At 42.3% G+C, this 21,732-nt stretch overlaps 1 non-coding gene across 1 annotated transcript; it reads left to right on the top strand.

Moving 5' to 3' along the window:
• Positions 1 to 5,497: 5,497 nt before the first annotated feature.
• LOC148027299 (small nucleolar RNA SNORD36) lies at positions 5,498 to 5,565 on the top strand. Its single transcript, XR_015692984.1, has one exon. It is a non-coding gene; the product is annotated as a small nucleolar RNA SNORD36 (small nucleolar RNA).
• Positions 5,566 to 21,732: the final 16,167 nt, after the last annotated feature.

Below are 21,732 nucleotides of genomic sequence, written 5' to 3'. Positions count from 1 at the left end.
TTACCCCGCCCCGCGCACGTGCGCGGGACGGGGATCCGTCCCCTCTTGACCCCGCCCATCCTCCCTTACCCCTGCCCACCTTTTATTTTTTATTTTTTTTTAAAAAAATATAATACTAATTTTTTTTTTAAAAAAAAAAACCTACCCAACGGACACCCTTCCCCCCCCCCCGACTCTCAACCACCTTCTCCTTCTCTCTCTTCTCTTCTTTTTTTTTTCTTCTTTCTCTCTCTCTCTCTGCGTTATTCCTCCTTCTTCTCTCTTCCACGCCTTCTCCTTCTCTCTCCACTTCTTCTCCTCTCCCTCTCCCCCTCCTCCTCCACAGAGCGCCCCCCCCCAGCGCTGTCCTCCTCCTCCTCGTGGCCGCCTCCTCGCGTGGTCGTAGCCACCTTGCCCTCCGCCCGGATCGCCGCCCTCGTCGTCCGCACCACCCGCCGCCGCGCCGTCGTCGCCGTCGGATCGCCGCGCCCGGATCGTCCTGTCGCCCCCTCCCCCGTGGTCGTCGCCGCCGCCCCGTAGCCCATGGCCGTCGCAGCTGCTGCCTGCCGCGCCACTGACCACCTGCCGCGCCACTGATCTCCGCTGCCGCCACGATCGCCTCCACCTCCCCTCGCCTCCCTCCAACCTCCACCTCCTACCCCACCTCCTCCTCAGGTTACTAACTAACCTAATTAACACCTAACTAACCTAATTAACACCTAACTAACCTAATTAACACTTAACTACCCTAGTTAAACACTAACCTAACTAACTTAGTTAGCCCTGACCTAACTGACTTAGGTAGACCTTACTTCACTAACTTAGGTTGACTTACTTAACTAACTTAGGTTAACTAACCTAGGTTGACTTACCAGACTAACCTAGGTAGATTTACATGACTAACATGACTAACCTAACTTAAGTGACTTGTGATTAATGTGATTAATGTGACTTAATTAATCACAACCTTCATTTTTCCCTAAAAAAATTTCAAAAAATTTCTAAAAATTCATTTTGTCTTTTGCCAATTTTTGGACCATTGTCTGCTAGGAATTGCCTTTCCTATAATTTTAGAAAAATCCATCTTTCCTAAAATTACCCATAAATTGCCAAAAAATATGGAAAAATCATTTAAAAATTTGTAAAACATTGTAAAAAATTCTGAAAAACATTCTAAAAAATTTCCCTCACCTCCCTTGCTCATTTTCCATTTATTCCAACATAAAAAATTCACAACTAAAAATAAAATAAAATAAATAAAAATCACAAACCAACATCAATCAAATTACCACATCTGCTAAGGTGTTGTTTGTTGTTTCATCAGTGCTTTTTGCTTTTCCTTTACTGGGACTCTTCCGTGCGCATTCCTGCATTTCATACACACCCTTCCAGGTATTTATTTTATGTTATTTATTTATTTATTTTTCCCCTTAATCACAATTAATTGTTAAAATACACCCTTTAATTCACCCACCATGGCACGCGCATTCGCGCTGAACACACATTTTTTTTAAAATTAAAATCAACCAGCTGTTCACTTAGCACGTGCTACGTGCGCTACAGAGGCACTCTAAATTTTTAATTAAAATCAACCAGCCGTCACATGAGCACGCACTAGCAAAAAAGCGCTCCACATCACCTTAAATTATAATCAATGAATTGCATTTAGAGACCCAGTCGGGAATCGAAGTCCGGGAATCGAATAAAAGCACCGGTTTAACCTAATAATTGGTAATTAAATTTATAATAAGGAACCGCCGTTTTCTTATTAAGGTTTATCACCTAATAAAAATTCACCCATTTTTAATAATTGATTAAAATCAACCCTTCATTAAATTAATTCCCCCCTCACTGCACTTAATCCCCTTTTCAATGAACCGTTTCGTGGGATGGGTATACGCAGTCATTAGTGTTATTTTCCATGGTCCAGTCTTGGTTCTATCACAGATGTCGTACAGATGATATATTGCTATGGTATGGTTTTGGTTTCCTGTTTTAGTTACGGTTACGGTTACGGGTACGGTATGTAGTTTTTTTCTTTTGTTGCCTGATACGGGGTTCTGGGTGTTTGTCTGATGCATCGCATGAAGCTTTCGGTCGCATTTGTCTCGAGGTCATGTCAAATTTTTTCTAGGATGTGGTTTGCCTCGGGTTAGTAGGTCGAGTCACGTTTGATTGGTTATTCTCTTATCCTTGGTTTTTTTTGTATGTTGCTTTGCAGGCATTCACGTTGATTGTCTGTGTTTGTGGTGTGTGTGTAACCATCTGAATGGCGCCTTCTCATGCTCCTCCCCCTATCCAGTACGTCCCACTAGTTAGTAGGGATTACTCGTCCCTACTTACTTTTGAGCCCCTCACGAAGGCAGGCCTTGCTGCTTTTGTGGCCACTCCTTTTCCATTACTTCCAGAGGATCCGTCCGTATGTGATGCGTTCCTGGCCTCTTACAGCAAGAAGACAGGAGTAGTCCAAGGCATGTCTATGACATTGACGTCTCGCGGCTTAGGGAAGGCTCTGTCCTTACCCTCCAAAGGAGAACCTTTTGTGACCACTGGACAGCTCTTCTCTAATGAAGAGATTCTCAAACTGTTGCAGAAGCAGACAAGGGAAGTCCTTGATGTTAAGAAAGTGATAAACTCTTCAGGAGTTTCGTTTTCTATGATCACTGATCCCGTATGGAAGACGATGTGCCAGTTCCTTCAGGACAGGTTCATGCCTGCCAAAACGCCATCACACTATTTGTCCAAAGAGCTTTTCACAGCTTCCAGGATGGTGCTAAAAGGAGTTGCCATTGATTGGAGCACATACCTCCTTACTAAGATGGATCAGCATTTCGTTAAAGTCACGAGGGGTAATGTTACCAATGTTACCTATGGATCCTATTTGTCTGCCTTCTTGACCTATTGAGGTTTACAGAAGACTGTACCTCCACCTCCTCCATCAGATCCAGTACCTCCTCCTCCACCTTCAGAAGAGTCAGCACCTATTGACATTGAGGATGATGATTCTCCGCCTCCCCTGGTCATACAGCGTAAACGCTTGAAGAGGGTAGCGGACAAAGCCCCTGCTGTACTTCCCTCAGTGTCTATCCCTGCTACTTCTGGCAGTGACCTCCTTGGGTATCTCACTTGCAATAACCTATTCAGGGCACATAGAGAAGGATCCTTGGAGATCTCAGTTCCCTCCCTGAACAGTCTCGTCTCAGGAGATGCCATTCCTTTCCTCTGCAAGGATATTCAAAGTTCCATTGAGTTGTCAGTGACAGCCTGTGTTCAACAGCTGTACGCGTCTTTCTATGAGGAGCTCATGCAGTCCAAAGACCAGTTGCATAAAGCAACATCTGAGTTAGCATCTGCTAAGGATACCCTAGCAGATCTATTTAAGCAAATGGAACAGCAAACCCAACTGGTTACCATTCAAAGTGATGAGATTTCTTCATTGAAAACCCAGTTATTCGAGGCTCAGTCACAGGTTACTAGCCTTTCAGCAGAGAAGGAGAGGATGTCCAACGAAGCGAAAGAATTCCAAGTTCTCTTAGATGACAAGCTTTCAGCTTTACAAATGGCTAATGACACAGTGGCCAACCAAGCCTCCCAAATCCAGCAGTTGCAAGATCAGCTTGCAAAGTCCCGCTATGTTCCTCCAAGCCCTCCTGTTCCATTAATTCCTTCTCTTTCACAGCAGGACTTGGCTGCCTTACAGAGACAGGCTACTTTGTGCCCTCTATTCCAAGACAAAGTGGAAAGATTGCAGTCCAGAATGGACTTGTTATGGTCTACTTTTGAGCAGTTTCAGGAATATGTCTTACCTGACCATTCTTTCTTTGTCCACTACCATTTACAGAAGCTGGTCTTCTAAATGAAGCTTTCCACGATGGATTTACCTTTTCCAGAGGATGGCTGGAGTGGGGCTTGGTCTGCTGAGTTGTTGACAGAGGTAGTCAGAATGGTCTTTGAAGATTCTGTCACGCCAGACACCATGCTGATGTCATACATGTATATCCGAGGAGATTTGTTAATTCCAGATGAGGTAGATATGGCATGGTATGTGGGGGATGTGGTCTTACAGGCTGTTCTCTATGTCAATCATTTGGAGTTGCGCATAGCTGATATGTTCCAGAGTTATTCCTCCAAAGTGGCTGATTGTCAGGATAGTTCGTGGCATCCCATGATTGATTTGGTGGTCCTCAATCAAAGACAAAACACAGCTCCTACCTTTGTACAGAGTACTAACCAACTGAGGATGGATCTCTTAACCTATCTTTCTAAACATAATCCATTTGATGCTACTTTCTTTGATGCCTATCAGAGACGATCTCTCTTGGGACCTTCTGTTCCTACCCTCCTTTATTACCAACAATTGGCTCACCGTTATGCTATATATTTTTCCCTTTGTCAAACAAATTCCACATTAATTTTACCACTTCTTTTTCAACCTTCCAATTTCCCTCAAATTCCTATTTTCACTTACTGTTCCTTTATTGAGGATAGGGTATTTTCCCCTTCTCCACCTTGTCCTTCACCCCTCATAAATGTACCCTCTACATTTCCTATTTATCAATTAACACCGTTCCTTAGTGATTCCTTACAAATTTCTGCCACTCCTTCTTTAACCTTTTCTTCCTTTTATGATTTTTCCTATCCTTCCCTACATCCACTTTCCCTTATTCCATTACCCTCTCCTAACACTTCCATATCTCAACCACCTCAGTTGGTTAGTGACTGTGCCGGTTTTGATACTCAGATTTCCAGAAGAAGGGGATGGAGTTCGGATGATTGCCTTACAGGACCGCAGATTAATTGGCCAGTAATTCCAGGGGAATGGACAGTTTCAAGTCAAGCCTATCAAAACTATGTTCATTTTGCCCAACAATATTCACAGTCTGCAGATCCCTCAGTGAGATTAACTGCTCACTTTGCTTGGTACCTGGCGTATATGCATAGGCATTCTCATACTGATTCAAAGCCTATCCCAAAGTTGTGCATGAATGTCAATGTTAGCATTGATTCCCAACAGCTGGAGATACTGTATTTTCATGCCCTCTGTTTGCCTAGCAGATACCTAGTCCTGTTGGAAAGGATGTGTTGTCTCCAATTTTTTCAAAATCCTCCTAAAAACTTTGTAGATGAATCCTTATCTATGGATCGATTCCGACAACATCAATCTTTTAAGAGGGATCATCTTCATTGATACCTTTCCAATGTATGGTGCAAGCTTTTTAATGCCAAACTCTTCTTTTTGAGAAAGTCATTCAGATGGTTGTGTTGTGTATTAGTGTTGTGAGTTCATGTATGTCAAACGAACGTGGTGGTTTCCTATTGGATCTTGTGTAGGAGCTCTGTTTTGGAGATTTGTAGAGATGGGGTCGTGGTTGGAGAGTTGAAGACGATGCAGATGACGAAGAAGCAAGCTCTTATATCCTTTACCAATTTGTTGTGATTTTTAGTTTGATAAGAGGTGTTAATTTCAATAGAGTTTTCCTTTCTTTGTATTTTTATATCAGAAACAGGTTATAAGTTGGGGTCGTGGTGGATGGATTCTTTTTGAAAAGATAATGAAGATCAAAGTTGAGCTTTTCAATGAACTTGTATTCCCTTTTTCCTGAGTCGCGAGGACGCTTCCTTATTAAGTGTGGGGATATGTTGAGTGTTGAAATGACTTGTTTTTTGGCTGATTTTTGTTGTTTTTGAGAGCTGAATGGTTGATTTTATGGGATGATTGGTTGATTTGGAAGTGGTTTGAGAGGGTTTTGGATGATATTGATTGTGTTTTGGAAGATCATGATGTTTGTTGATGGTTTTGTGATGTTCTGATAGGTTCTGAATGGTTCTGTATACCTTCTGTTTTGTTCTGTTTTGGTCTGTTTTTGTTCTGATTGTCTTCTGTAAGGAGGGATGGAGTATTGATTGATGAAGAATGAGATATTGTGAAAGCTTATTGAATGGTTTGTGAGAGTTTGGAATGGGTTGAGTATAAGTTATGTGGTTTTGATGACCTTCTGTAACCTTCTGTAGGTCTTCTGTAGAGCTTCTGCTTCTGTTCTACTTCTGTACTGTAACTGTTCTGGTACTGTTCTGTAGACTGTTCTGTAAGTGTTCTGTGGAATGTATGTATGATTTTGGGAAAGTTTTCTAGCCTTGGAAAGAGGTGAATACAAGTGCAAAAGAGCTGAAAGAAGTGGAAGAAGTAGCTGCTGAAGACTGAAGAGAAGATTAGAGTGAAGTGACAGTAGTGAGCTATGAAGAGACACTGTAGTGGCTCTGGTGACCTTTCATATCAGACATACCTCTTGGGAGGGGTATCCACGACCTAAGAGTGATTATTGAGAGTGATTTTTGAGAGATTGTAGTGAGGATATGATGTATTATTGATGGAGTGAGAGAGAGAGAGTCAGAGATAGCCAATTCTATAGAAACAGAGTGATTGTATATGAGAGATTGAGAGAGAAGACTATGAAGATATTGAAGATGAATACTATGTGATGTATTTCCATTCAAAGATGGTGTACTTCTTTGCTTTCTTTGTGATATTGATGGATTCTATGAGGATGTTGAAGAATATGATTGATTCTATTAAAAACTGTGGGAGATTTACATGATGCTGCATGAAGATTTGTTGTGCCTGGTGTTCTTTTCTTCATTGTGACAATATGAAACATGATAAACAAGCTTGTTGATGTTACAAGATAGATTTTCTTGCAAGAGAATTCCCTTTTCCTTGGTGTTCCTCTCGGGGCTCCAGTAGGTTGCTCATATGATCGCAGATCTACAAGTGGATATGCATTTGGATTTGGTAGCAGCATGATTAGTTGGAGCAACAAGAAGCAACCTACGGTTGCTTTATCGAGTACTGAGGCAGAGTACAGGGGTGTTGCATTGGCAGCATGCGAGATTTCATGGCTGCTCAAGCTTATGGTGGCTCATTTGGACATTCAGGTAGATGCTCCAGTGAAGCTACTATGTGATAATCTGAGTAGTGTACACCTGGCTATGAATCCAGCTTATCATGCTAGGATGAAACACATAGAGGTACACTACCATTTCATCAGAGAGATGGTTCTTGCAAGACGCGTTGATCTTATGCATGTAAAGATAGATGAACAGGTGGCAGATATCTTTACCAAGTCCTTGGTTAAAGATAAGTTCTGTGGTTTTAGACAGCTGCTTGGAGTTTAGATGCTGACTTGAGCTTGAGGGGGAGTGTTAGAATATCAAGCTCATTTATGTGTGTTGACCGACATGAGCTGGACACAGCTAGTCTAGTCATAGTAGTTAGGTACATTAAATAAGTCAGTGCCATTACTGGTGTGAATGGTCTTATGACCTTAGGTTGTACTTTCACTATATAGTGTTGAATGAATAATAAAGTGAGTGAGAGGAAGCATGCTGCTTCACTCTGTCTGACATCTATCTGCCTCTATGAATTTAAACACTTTGGAGGAAGTCAATACTATTGAGAATGATCATGACCAACCTGAGGAGCGTTTAGTTACAACATTTCCTTATGAGTTAGATATTCCGCCTTTTGGGTTCGAACAACTTCCAGTTGTTGCTAAAAGATCTTACTATCGTCAACTAGAAAAGAAAGAAAGAGAAAGAAGAAAAAGGAATGGTTGCAAACCTTTACAACAGCCGATATTACATGATGATAGAGATGACCCATCCCCAGCTTTAAATAGATTTGTGCAGACTTTTAATGAATGCCATGATAATTATGATAGGATAATCAATGATTTAAATGAGACTTTTGGAAATAGAACGTGAGGCAGCAGTGACAGCTGTGAATGAAGCAATGAAGAAAATTGCGGAGTTACAAAAAGAAAAGTCAGAATTCCAATTTAGGGAGAGGCGGTATCTAGAAGAAATTTCACTTTTAGAGATGTATTTAGAAGAGCAAGAATCTAAATTAAAAAATGATGTACAACAAATGGAACGAATATCGCCTATTCCTAGGAAATGCTCAGTGGAATGTGGGCAAACAAATGAATTTTATACAAGAAGTAAACCTCTGGCTTTTTCTGGAATTGGATTGCAAGAGAAAAACTCGACTACCGCTCCTTGGCTATATTATTCCCTTAAGCGCTCTATGAGCAGTAGACAAAAGCCGTATCATTATTTTAAAGGGCAGTTAGGGAGATATCATAGAAGGCAATTGCAATCAAGCAAAGCTCACATGCCAAGTATATGTGAGGTAGTCTTACCGCATCCCAAAGAAAGAGTAATGGATTTTACTGTCTATGGGGATGGAGTTGAACCAGAGCTTCGATGGTTTGAACCTCTGGCACCTAAGAATTTTCTAGAGCTAAAACAAGTTATACACTATTTAGGGTGTCGAATTCAAGGTGAGGAAGATGAGGATTTACACTCATTAATTCTTAAGCTTAGTACTACTCAATGGTCTTGGGATTTGAATGACCAAGAGCGTTTGGAAAAGCAAAATGGAATTTTACGGCGTTATCGTCAAACATTACATGCTCAATTTCCATGTGATCAAGAGTAGGTTTCTCAGATAATAGGTTCTATAAATACCACCTTCACGATAAAGAATAATAGAAATTTGAATTCCATCTTGCATGGCTTGAGTAAAAGACAAGGAAGTTATACCGATAAGCTATTGCCTGATATATTGGATGTCCATATGATAGAAATGACTGAGGGTACTTGGGAAGATTTAGCTATTGTCCCTTATAGGGCTTTACCCTTGGTACACTCTGTGAATGCGAGGGAAGAAGAACCAGAATCTAGTACAAGGCATAGTCTACTTGAAAGCGTATCAATGGAAATATCGGAAGATGTGCCTACGATCAAGCCTCGGAAAATAGCCTCTTTGTTTATTGAAGAGCGTGAGTGGAAGTAGTTAAAATAGGAATGGTAGAAGGGAAATATTTAAATCTAGGAGCTCAATTGAAATTCCAAGATCGACAGAGGTTTGAAGAAGTATTACGAGCACATGTTGGGGAATTTGCTTGGTCTTATACGGACCTTAAAGGTATTAAAGCTAAACTTTGTCAGCATTATATTGATCTAGAACCAGGCACAAAACCCGTATGTCAACGCCAACGACGAACAAATCATGTGTATGCAAAACTGGTTAAAGCTAAGATTACTAAGCTTCTTGATGCAGGATTTATATATCTTGTTGCATATAGTGAATGGGTATCTCCAATTGTGGTAGTACCCAAGAAAAATAGCAAGAAAATCCGCATTTGTGTTGATTATAGGAAGCTTAATAGTAAGACAAGGAAATATCATTTTCTTTTGCCATTTATAGACCAAGTACTTGATAAGGTTGCAGGCCATGAGCTATATTCTTTCATGGATGGGTTTAGTGGTTACAACCAGGTGTTAATTCATCCTGAAGATCAATCCAAAACTACTTTCACTACTGAATGGGGTACATTCGCTTATAAAGTAATGCCTTTTGGCTTATGTAATGCACCTACAACGTTTCAAAGAGTTATGATTGCAGCTTATCAAGATTTTCTTCGACAGTGGATGGAAGTTTTCCTAGATGACTTTTGTGTCTATGGAACAGCAAAAGAAATGCCTGATCAATTGGCGCAAGTATTTGAACGTAGTGATGAAGTAGGAATATCGTTAAATCCTGATAAATGTGTTTTTGGAGTTCCAAAAGGAACATTGTTGGGGCATATCGTTTCTAAAGAAGGCATTGCTATGGACCTAGCTAAAATTGCCAAGATTTATGCACTTCCTCCACCAACAACTCTTAAACAACTTTGAGGTTTTTTAGGACATCTAAATTATTATCGACGATTCATTTCTGATTTTGCAAAGGTGGCCTCACCTTTAACGCTGCGGAAAGATACTCCTTTTAATTGGGATGACGCTTGCAAGAAAGCATTTGAATTTCTTAAGCAGAAGTTAATAGAAGGACCAGTATTGGCACCCCCGGATTGGACAAAAGAATTCCATATTCATGCCGATGCATCTATGTATGCTGTGGGAGCAGTTTTATGTCAAGTAGATGACAATAAGGTGGATCATCCAATTTATTACGCAAGCCGTAACCTAAGTGATGCAGAAAGAAATTATACTACCACTGAGAAAGAATGCCTATCAATGGTATTTGCGGTGGAGAAATTTCGTCATTATTTATTAGGGAATAAATTTACCATATATGTTGGTCACGAGGTGTTAAAGTACTTGCTTAATAAGGCAGAACTTTCAGGACGTGTGATTCATTGGATGTTGTTATTCCAAGAATTTGATTTTCAAATAGTTACTCGTCCTGGTAGAGCTCATGTCTTAGCAGATCATCTTTCACGATTATTAACATCAGATAAGGAGGAAGGTGTAGAAGATGCTTTGCCAGATGTATCACTTTTTACTGTGGAGACACAAGTTCCATGGTATGCTGATATTGCAAATTTTCTTAGTACTGCTCGTTATCCACCTGGTACTGATAAGCATCGAAAACGTCAGATATTAATGCAGGCATGCTCCTATGGATTTGTAACGTGTCCACCAGAATCATCCAGGACACGTCCTAGCAGTCCATCAGAAAGGATGTCTAGAAAACTCCATCCGGCACTCCCTTGGAATGTTACGGGTTTTGCAATCTAGGTCTTCCCGTGTCTGCCACGTAGCGGAAGTATCCTGGCCGTTCCCACTTAGGATCGATCGGAATTTGGTTTTCCTGTTTGGTTATTAACTAACAGCAACTAGCGTCAGACCCAAGCGAACTGCTAGGTCCGAAGCGGATTCATGCTGCACTTGGTTCAAGGAGAATGGGAAATGAGAGGGATGCAAAACTCAACCTCTCTACTAATAGGCATAGTCCTATTCCGTAAATCGGGTCTCGGTCATTGGTCTCATTATTCGTTTTGATAATGATGATCATCCCGCTGATCTTCGAGATTTTTGAGAAAAGTTCCCGGCTAACCGGGACCACCCATCCGTAGGACGGACCCATGGTCCATCCTCCGCACTTTCCTCGGTTTGTTTTAGTTATGTAATTATCTAACACATTAATTTGACATATAACAATCAGCTTCTTTAATTAACTCTGTTAGGCACTGGTTCCTTCACGTAATCTTATCACGTGACATAGAAAAACAATATCAAACAACTTCTTTATTATTATTTCATCATTTTATCTTTGAAATACAAGGAGTTCCGCCCGTAGGCTTGTCCATAATCCGCCCGAAGGCTTATCCAGTAATTCGCTAGGGATCACTATTCCAAGCTTTTGCCCGTAGACTAGTATGCGGCCTCGAGATCCAATCTCGAGTCACGTTAGCCTCTTGTGCAGGACTCGGAAGGCGAGGGATTTACGGCCAGAGCCCCCCCTGGTACCCAAGCGTCCTCCTGCACCAAGTAGAGCTCAACGGAAAGACCTCTCGCGGCGGGTTCGGTCCACGTTCCCGGCGCGGTCAACAACCCCCTTGGTTAGGGTCAGGCAGGCAGTCGGGGGTAACTGAAGCTGCCTCTCCCTTCAGGCCTTCAACCTGAAGCATTTAGATATCTTTTCATCCTTTAGTTCCTTGAGCAAACAAGGCAAACAGTGTTTTCTAAACTATTACAAGCACAATCAATTTCAGTGGTCATTTATTTGGCCAACTATTAAGGAGTGAATCCTTCTCTCCGAATGCATCCAGCATTCGATCTGGGATTAATTTCGACTTGGCAAGATCCCCCAAGGATTTATTTGTTCACCCTTTTGTCCTTGGGTTAGGGTCATACCCTGTTAACCCAACTTAACCAATTACCTTAGGTTTTATTAACAGTAAACCCTGGCGACCATGTCGCTTTAATTTATTGATTGATCATTTGCTTCCAAGAAAATACCTAACTTCCCTTAACTTGGCAAATCTTCCCAATAAGGGTGATGTAACAGGATGACTACTCATCCTCTTGCAAGTTAAACTTGCGCAAGAACTTGCCAACCTCATTCCAAGGAACGGCAAAACTTTCTTGTGATCAAACCACAAGGCTATGCGACGTTGCAACTTGTTGCACAAGTGTCGCCTCTATTCCAAGGGATCATTTCACCCATTGAACGGTGTTTTCTGGTCAAGGAATTATGATTAGACTAGAAGTAGGGTTTAGGGTGTCTTCTTACTCAACCCAATCCTAATTGCACTAGGCCGACAACGTTCGGTCCTAGGGATTCCAACTCAATCCAAGTTCTAGCATTAGGTCGAATGATCCTTAGGGTAGAAACCCTAGATCATTATTTGCGTGAGCATCCAATTGACTCAACATTCCGGGAAGGTGGGTAGGACCTTTGGGTTTGAGGGCTTCGACTTGGCATCCAAGTACGATACTTGGCTGCATTTCTAACGTGCCAAGCCCTAGCTAATACTTGAGGTTTTTATTGAATCGGCTAGTTATGCCTATACGAAACCCTAACAGTCATGATACCACAAATGACTTGGGTAAATTGACCTACTTGTCTTATGACAAGGACAATTCTTTCCTAGAGATGAAAAACTTGATCTAAAGTAGAAAAATAGTTGCAAAATGTTACGATACATGTAAACATGTAATTCATTACTTCTACGCACCATAAGATCCGCAATAGCCCTATCCCTTTTTGCTAAAGTCAAAAGGCATGATAATTTGAAGAATAACTTACATAGGGCCTACTAGGATTTACATCAAGGAATAACGCCTACAACCTTTTGTCTAAGTATTTGAATTTCATGCTTTTATAAGCCATGCAATCATTCCTAAATGCAACTTGATGAAATGAAATTTGCGAAAGTATAAATGCGACCCTTAGATACAACAACATCGTGAATGAAGTTCATGCAATACTAAGGCAAGTGTCGATTTAATCCATTTCCAAGCATCTTTTCCCATGCAACTTATAAGATCGGGGTTCTTTTTCATGCCGTGCAACAGAAGTTAACAATTCCCTCATGCGAATCATAACGAAGGGAGTTATTGCAAAAATACTCCTTTCCTTCATGACCAATGCACTTAACAATTTCCTCTTTAACCCTAGGCAATATGTGGCTTTCCTTTGAAAATGCACGACAAGGCAATTTACTATTAAGGTCGTAAGATGGATGGACAATTTGCGTTTATATTGAAAATACCAATTTTTCCCAATTGCATTTAACTAGGCTAGGTGAGTTTGAACATGCACGGGTGCTTCCTAATCCATGGAGTTGTCATGCTTAATGCATTACTTTAGTATGAAATCACAATAGTAAAAACCTGGGTCTGTGGGCTCAGGGAGATGTCCACGTGAATGCTAGGAGAAGAACCTCCCGCAGGCGCGCCTTGCGACTTCTTGGGAGCCATCGTTAGCGTGTTTACGGACTTCCGGTTTGCCTTTACCCTTACGCAATCGGTGAGTCTTCTCCAACCGTTGTAAGCAGCTTCAAGATCTTTCCCCTTTTCCCTCATACGCAGGAGATCCCTTCCAAAGTGCGGATCCTTGAGAATACCGGGCTTGCGGGATTTGGGCTTATGGAAGGTCTTGTGAAAAAAAAAACTTATGGGATTTGGGCTTTACGAGAACTTGCGAGAATGAAGCTTTGCGAGGGCATGCGGGAATTTGGGGTTTTACGAGCAAGCTTGTGGGATTTGGAGCTTTTACAAACCCGGTTTTAAAACCGGAAAGGGCACGTAGGAACAAGGCTTATGGGCTTATCCTTAGAAGCTTCTTAAAGAAGCTTCTAAGAAGCTTCTGAAGATCAGCAAAGACGTCGTGGGAGGGCCAATGATTGGGAAGGAGAAGGCGTCGAAGACAAGGGGAGGGACTTTGATGACGATGGCGGGGATGGGCGGCGGCCTGGTGGTCTCACAGCAAGGCGGCGGCCTTCTTCCCACAGCACGGCAGCGAGTACAGCGGCGGCCTCCTTCTCTCCCAGCGTCGACAGCAACTCCCCTTCCTCTCTCCACGGAGCCTCTGCCCTCTTTCCCAACACGGCGATGGCAGCAACCGTCTGTCCCCCCCTCCCCCTCTTCAACACCTTAGAGGGTGTATATATAGGACAAGGGGGGGAGAGGAGAGCTCCACCATGTGGCCCCTGCATGGGTTCCCCCCTCCTCATGCAGCCCACGACTCAACCAAGCCCATCCCCCCACACTCCCTCTCCTCCAGCCGTGCATCGGCTGGGGGAAAGGGATAAATATAAAAAAATTTGCTTTAATAATATCCATTTTGCCCCTCCCAAGAGGGTGTTTACGTGTGAATTGCGGATTTGAACCCTCGGGCTTGCTTTGCAAATGCGGATGGTCTCGATTTCTCGCGTGTAGGTTACACATTATACTGCCGGTAATTCCAATATGAAAGATAACCTTTGCACGAGGTTTACGCAGTGTGGGGGAAATCAATATTCACGAGTGGAAATATTACATTCTCTCCCCCTTAGAAGAATCGAGATGTCCTCATCTCGAGATAAACTGGGGATATTGAAGGTTGAGAGAGCTTTCATCTATCCAGGTGGCATCCTCTTCGGGATAATCTTTCCACTGGACGAGGCATTCTTTCAAGGTTCTAGATCTTAACTGTCTCTCCCTAACATCTAAAATCTTATCCGGTCTTAGTTCAAGGACTCCTTGACTAGGCATTACAATTTGTTGGTCATCAAGTACATGATTAGGGTTGGGTACATATTTTTTTAAGAGACTAATATGGAATACATTGTGAACTTTTAGGTTATCAGGAAGTTGCAATTTATAAGCATTGGGTCCCAGGCATTTGAGGATTTTATACGGCCCATAATACCTTGGACTTAGCTTCTTGCATTCTCCTAGAGATAGAGAACTCCTTTTAGGGCGTACACGAATGAAGACCATGTCTCCTTCTCCGAAGACCCTCTCTTGGCGTTTCAAATCCGCATATGCCTTTTGTCTATCTTTGGCTGCTTGTATGTCTTCTCTTATTGACCTTATTTGGTCATCCATGTCCTCCAACATTTGTCTTGAAGCTTCAACTCTTAGGGTTGGATCAGAAAAGTTTAGGGGACTTCGACAATCATGACCATACAATGCCTGGAAAGGGGTCATTTGAATGCTCTGCTGGTAAGAAGCATTGTAGGCAAATTCTACTAACGGCAAGTACTGAATCCACCTCTTCGGGCTCTCGACAGCAATATGCCCTAAGAATATCCTCAATGATTTGATTCACTCGCTCTGTTTGTCCATCCGTTTGGGGATGGTAGGCGGTGCTAAAACAGAGTTGAGTCCCAAATAGCTTCAAAGATAGCTCTCCAGAAGTGTGAAGTGAAGAGAGAATCTCGATCGCTAATGATCCTTCTAGGTAACCCATGTAGCTTGAATATCTCCTTGATAAACAATCTTGCAATGTCGGAGGCTTTATAGTTTGTCTTTACTGGAATCAGGTGTGCAACCTTAGTAAGCATGTCAACTACAACCATAATGGAATTGTATCCTCCTTGGACTTGGGGTAAGCCCACCACAAAATCCATACTGATGAATTCCCATTTCATTTGGGGAATGTCAAGTGGTTGCAATTTTCCTGGCATCATGACATGTTCAGCCTTGATACGTTGGCAAGATAAACATTCAATGACATATTTGAGAACGTCACCTTTGAGCCTCTCCCAATGGTAGCTCTTCCTAACTGCATTAAGAGTTTTTGCATAGCCAGGATGTCCTGCAAAAGGGGAATCATGAGCTTCCCATAATATCTTCTGCTTAAGTGACTGGCTTGTTGGTATACACAGCCTTGTTCTGTAGTAGACAAGTCCATTATCAATGGAAAATTCCTGATACTTAACTTGTGACTTCAGATTCTGCTCCTTGGTAGATATTTCTTTTATCATTGTTTGGTAGGCCAGATCATGGCATGCTTCCTCTCTAGCTAGTTCGAGTATAGGGTTGCTTGGCATAGATACCTTTGTAACCAGAGATCTGGCCGTTGATGGATTCTGCAAGATTAGGGAATTTAGGAATGCCTTGCGACTGAGTGCATCGGCAACTACATTCTCTTTCCCTGGTCGGTACTTGATTTCAAAATCATACTCCTCCAATACTTCAATCCACCGACATTGCCTCATGTTGAGCTCGTTCTGGGAAAAAATCCATTTGAGACTCTTATGATCGGTTACTAGAGTAAACTTGTTACCCAACAGGTAGTGTCTCCAAAGCTTTAGAGCATGGATGACAGCTAATAATTCCAGATCATGCGTGGCATAATTCTTTTCATGACTCTTCAATTTCCTTGAAGAATATGCTACTGGATGACCTTCCTGCATAAGTACACACCCCAAGGCAAGAATGCTGGCATCAGTTACTACCTCGAACTCCTTATTGAGGTCAGGAAGTTTTAGAATAGGTGTTGATACCAAACATTGCTTCAATTGGTCGAAGCTATTTTGTTCGGGAGTTGACCATGTAATAGAAGTCTGCTTCTTTAGTAAGTCGGTAAGAGGTGCTGCAATCAAAGCATAGTTTTTGATAAAGACCCTATACCATCCTGTCAAGCCAAGAAAGCTACGTATTTCTTTGACGGATACTGGTATTGGCCATTCAAGCACATCTCTGACTTTGACTGGGTCTACTGATATTCCTTCTGATGATACTATGAATCCAGAATATTCAATCTGACGCTTGAAGAATGCACACTTCTTCATTTTTGCATACAGCTTATGAGACCTCATTGTCTCAAGGACAATCCGAAGTTGAGGTTCATGATCTTCTTCCTGTTTAGAATAAACTAAAGTGTCATCGAAGAAGACAAGCATGAAATCATCAAGATATGGTCTAAAAATATCCTGCATTAATCTATTGAAGGTGGCAGGTGCATTTGTAAGCCCGAATGACATAACCAAGAACTCAAAGTGCCCATATCTTGTATTGAAGGCCGTTTTTGGAATATCTTCCTCCTTGATCCTTATTTGATAGTAACCTGACCTGAGATCAATTTTGGAGAAGATCTTTGCACCTTGAAAGCGATCAAGAAGCTCATCTATTCTAGGAATAGGATACTTGTTCTTGACTGTTGATTGATTCAACCCACGGTAATCAATACATAGTCGAAGTGTCCCATCTTTCTTTTTCTGGAATAGTACTGGAGCTCCCCATGGTGAGTTGCTAGGCCGGATGTAATCCTGATCTAACAGTTGCTTGAGTTGTTCCTTCAACTCAATAGCTTCTGGTATGGACATTCTATAAGGTCTCTTTGCGATTGGCGCAGCTCCAGGCATTAGCCTTATTTCATGATCAACTTCTCTTAGAGGTGGAAGTTCAGTCAATTCCTCAGGGAATACATCAGCGTATTCCTTTAGCCAAGAGGGTCCCTCATGAGACTCTTGCTTTTGATCTAACTTGTTGAGTTTGATCAGGTAAACAGGTAATCCTTTTCTAACCCCTTTTATGATCCGCGATACTTTGGCTAACTGGATTCTTGGCACTCCTGCCTCACCTTGAGTTGTAACAAACTCTCTTTCAGAGTTTCGAAAGGAAACTTGACCCTTTCCATAGTGGATGTGGGCGTCATTAGGCTTAAGCCAATCCATCCCGAGTAGACACTCATGGATACCTAAATTCATGACTCTAAATTTGACTGAGGTTTTCTTTCCTCCCAGAAAGAACTCTTCCTTAGCAGTTTGCCTGATACAAGTTACCTCACGACCGTTTGCCAATTCCACAAGTAGGGTAGGTGCTTCTACTGTGGCTATTCCTAATCTTTTAGCACACGCTGGTGAGATAAAGGAATGTGTACTGCCACAATCAATCAAGGTTTTGAAACCTTTACCTTGATAGTCCGACGGTGTTTGAATCACCGAGAACTGGCGATTCGGCCCCTTCTTGTGTAAAGCGGCATGGACTGTCGCTCTTTCGAATTCTGCTTCCATAGTCGGATCTTCCTCTTCTTCTGCTTCACATCTTTGCCTATTGGTAATGCAGGCAGTTCTTCCTCTTCCACGGGTGGCAGCTCCTTGACCGCGGCCTGCACCTTGACGATGTCCCTCGCTAAACTTGGGACATTGCCTTTTGAAGTGATCGAGTTCGTTGTAGTGGAAACATCGGAGGTTTCGGCCATTACTGTGAGTAGGAACAAAGTTGTTGACGTTATTTTGTCCTTGCTTTCTTCCTTTGTCCCTGATTGTGACCTTGAACTCTCTTCACTTGGGGTCTGAATGCTCCTCTGTTCGGGTCGCTATAAGACCAATTCTTGTTACCCCTTGGTCTAGCTTGCACTTCCTGAATTATAGGTGCCGCTCGAATGAGTGCATCCTGAATATCTGACGGTCGCATAGATTCGAGACGGGTATTTACAGGTGGATTTAAGCCCGCGCAAAATTTGGACACCTGCTGCGTCGTGTCCATCTGTGGCGCATACTTTAAGAGTGAGACAAATTTAGAGTAGTATGCGTCAAGGGTGAGTCCTAGTTGTTTTAGCTCGTAGAATTCATTCATTTTTTGTGTACGATATGCAGGTGGCAAATATCACCCCTGCACGGCTTTCTTTAACTTCTCCGAAGTGACGGACCCCTCTGAAGTCCCTTGATCCCTGCACCATTGTTTCCACCATAGTCTAGCTTCGCCGGTGAGTTTTAATTTGGCGAGCATGGCCTGATTGGTAGGCACAGTACCAGATGCTTCAAAGTAGTCCTCCATAGATTCAATCCAAATTTCAGCATCAGACTGGACGAATCTGCCTCTCCCGTCAAACTCGGGTGGCTTTATCTGCTTGAGGAGGAACTTCTTCTCCTGGATCACAGCAGTACTTGATGTAGGGGGCGAATTTGGAACCTGTACCTGGGGTTGTGCCTGGGTAAAAGTTTTCTTAACATTATTGTATGATAATTGACATTAGCTTATCTTTAGTTCAGCTATCTCGTAAATCATGAAGCTACTTAACTTTTTTTTTAACAACCCTGATGCACAGTCGGATATTGATAAAAGAAGTCCTTATTTATATTTACATGGGCGTAGCCTTATACAACATCTCGTGTGATGATAATCCAATCATTACATTTAGTTTGGGGAGAACAACGTTGTATTGCATTTGTCTACAGGAACTGTGTAATAGTAAGGTTTTGGGTCATGGATCTTTAGGAATCGATAATTCATTGGAAGTTCAGGATATCCTTTCCGCTGGAATCCATACTTCTCGTGGCGGCCCAACACCTTAATCCTGTCGGCTGGGATTACACGGGTTACTTCCTCATATACATATGAGTTCAATTCAACCCTCCGACCTTGAATATGCAAGGTCAAATTTACGTGAGCTTCCACAAAAATGAATAGCTTCACGACTTTCAAGTCTTCCAACCACTTGATCCTCTTTAGGTTGGTTTGTAGATAAGCGAACCGGTGGGCAGCTATGTAGTAGATTCCTGAAGACCCAGTCCATCTTCGTTCTATATATAAAGGTGATGGATTATAAATCTGCTCCAGGATGTTCATCATTTCAACTCTCTGTCTATAATGTGGAGAATGCATTGCAGTCATAAACATGATCCGGAACACCAAAAACTTGTTCCACGCTTCATAGTTCTCCAAGACAGTAATGAAGATGAGGAAATGTTTGGATAGCAACAATTTCTTTACTTCATTTTATTGAGATCTCATAAAAACAATTCCGTTGTTGGTCGGCTCTGATACCAACTGTAACGTGTCCACCAGAATCATCCAGGACACGTCTTAGCAGTCCATCGGAAAGGATGTCTAGAAAACTCCGTCCGGCACTCCCTTGGAATGTTACGGGTTTTGCAATCTAGGTCTTCCCGTGTCTGCCACGTAGCGGAAGTATCCTGGCCGTTCCCACTTAGGATCGACCGGAATTTGGTTTTCCTGTTTGGTTATTAACTAACAGCAACTAACGTCAGACCCAAGCGAACTGCTAGGTCCGAAGCGGATTCATGCTGCACTTGGTTCAAGGAGAATGGGAAATGAGAGGGATGCAAAACTCAACCTCTCTACCAATAGGCATAGTCCTATTCCGTAAATCGGGTCTCGGTCATTGGTCTCATTATTCGTTTTGATAATGATGATCATCCCGCTGATCTTCGAGATTTTTGAGAAAAGTTCCCGGCTAACCGGGACCACCCATCCGTAGGACGGACCCATGGTCCATCCTCCGCACTTTCCTCGGTTTGTTTTAGTTATGTAATTATCTAAGACATTAATTTGACATATAACAATCAGCTTCTTTAATTAACTCTGTTAGGCACTGGTTCCTTCACGTAATCTTATCACGTGACATAGAAAAACAATATCAAACAACTTCTTTATTATTATTTCATCATTTTATCTTTGAAATACAAGGAGTTCCGCCCGTAGGCTTGTCCGTAATCCGTCCGAAGGCTTATCCAGTAATCCGCTATGGATCACTATTCCAAGCTTCTGCCCGTAGACTAGTATGCGGGCCTCGAGATCGAATCCCGAGTCACGTTACCCTCTTGTGCAGGACCCAGAAGGCAAGGGATTTACGGCCAGAGCCCCCCCTGGCACCCAAGCGTCCTCCTGCTCCAAGTAGAGCTCAACGGAAAGACCCCCTTGTGCAAGTCCACGTTCCCGGCGCGGTCAACAACCCCCTTGGTTAGGGTCAGGCAAGCTGTCGGGGGTAACTGAAGCTGCCTCTCCCTTCAGGCCTTCAACCTGAAGCATTTAGATATCTTTTCATCCTTTAGTTCCTTGAGCAAACAAGGCAAACAGTGCTTTCTAAACTATTACAAGCACAATCAATTTCAGTGGTCATTTATTTGGCCAACTATTAAGGAGTGAATCCTTCTCTCCGAATGCATCCAGCATTCGATCTGGGATTAATTTCGACTTGGCAAGATCCCCCAAGGATTTATTTGTTCACCCTTTTGTCCTTGGGTTAGGGTCATACCCTGTTAACCCAACTTAACCAATTACCTTAGGTTTTATTAACAGTAAACCCTGGCGACCATGTCGCTTTAATTTATTGATTGATCATTTGCTTCCAAGAAAATACCTAACTTCCCTTAACTTGGCAAATCTTCCCAATAAGGGTGATGTAACAGGATGACTACTCATCCTCTGGCAAGTTAAACTTGCGCAAGAACCTGCCAACCTCATTCCAAGGAACGGCAAAACTTTCTTGTGATCAAACCACAAGGCTATGCGACGTTGCAACTTGTTGCACAAGTGTCGCCTCTATTCCAAGGGATCATTTCACCCATTGAACGGTGTTTTCTGGTCAAGGAATTATGATTAGACTAGAAGTAGGGTTTAGGGTGTCTTCTTACTCAACCCAATCCTAATTGCACTAGGCCGACAACGTTCGGTCCTAGGGATTCCAACTCAATCCAAGTTCTAGCATTAGGTCGAATGATCCTTAGGGTAGAAACCCTAGATCATTATTTGCGTGAGCATCCAATTGACTCAACATTCCGGGAAGGTGGGTAGGACCTTTGGGTTTGAGGGCTTCGACTTGGCGTCCAAGTACGATACTTGGCTGCATTTCTAACGTGCCAAGCCCTAGCTAATACTTGAGGTTTTTATTGAATCGGCTAGTTATGCCTATACGAAACCCTAACAGTCATGATACCACAAATGACTTGGGTAAATTGACCTACTTGTCTTATGACAAGGACAATTCTTTCCTAGAGATGAAAAACTTGATCTAAAGTAGAAAAATAGTTGCAAAATGTTACGATACATGTAAACATGTAATTCATTACTTCTACGCACCATAAGATCCGCAATAGCCCTATCCCTTTTTGCTAAAGTCAAAAGGCATGATAATTTGAAGAATAACTTACATAGGGCCTACTAGGATTTACATCAAGGAATAACGCCTACAACCTTTTGTCTAAGTATTTGAATTTCATGCTTTTA

This window comes from Lygodium microphyllum, chromosome 13 (assembly GCF_053477565.2).
Source record: "Lygodium microphyllum isolate KBCC chromosome 13, Lygodium_microphyllum_v1.1.10, whole genome shotgun sequence".
Taxonomy (NCBI): Eukaryota; Viridiplantae; Streptophyta; class Polypodiopsida; order Schizaeales; family Lygodiaceae; genus Lygodium; species Lygodium microphyllum.
Note: the sequence above shows the minus strand (reverse complement) of the source record. Positions and strands in the feature narration are given on the sequence as shown.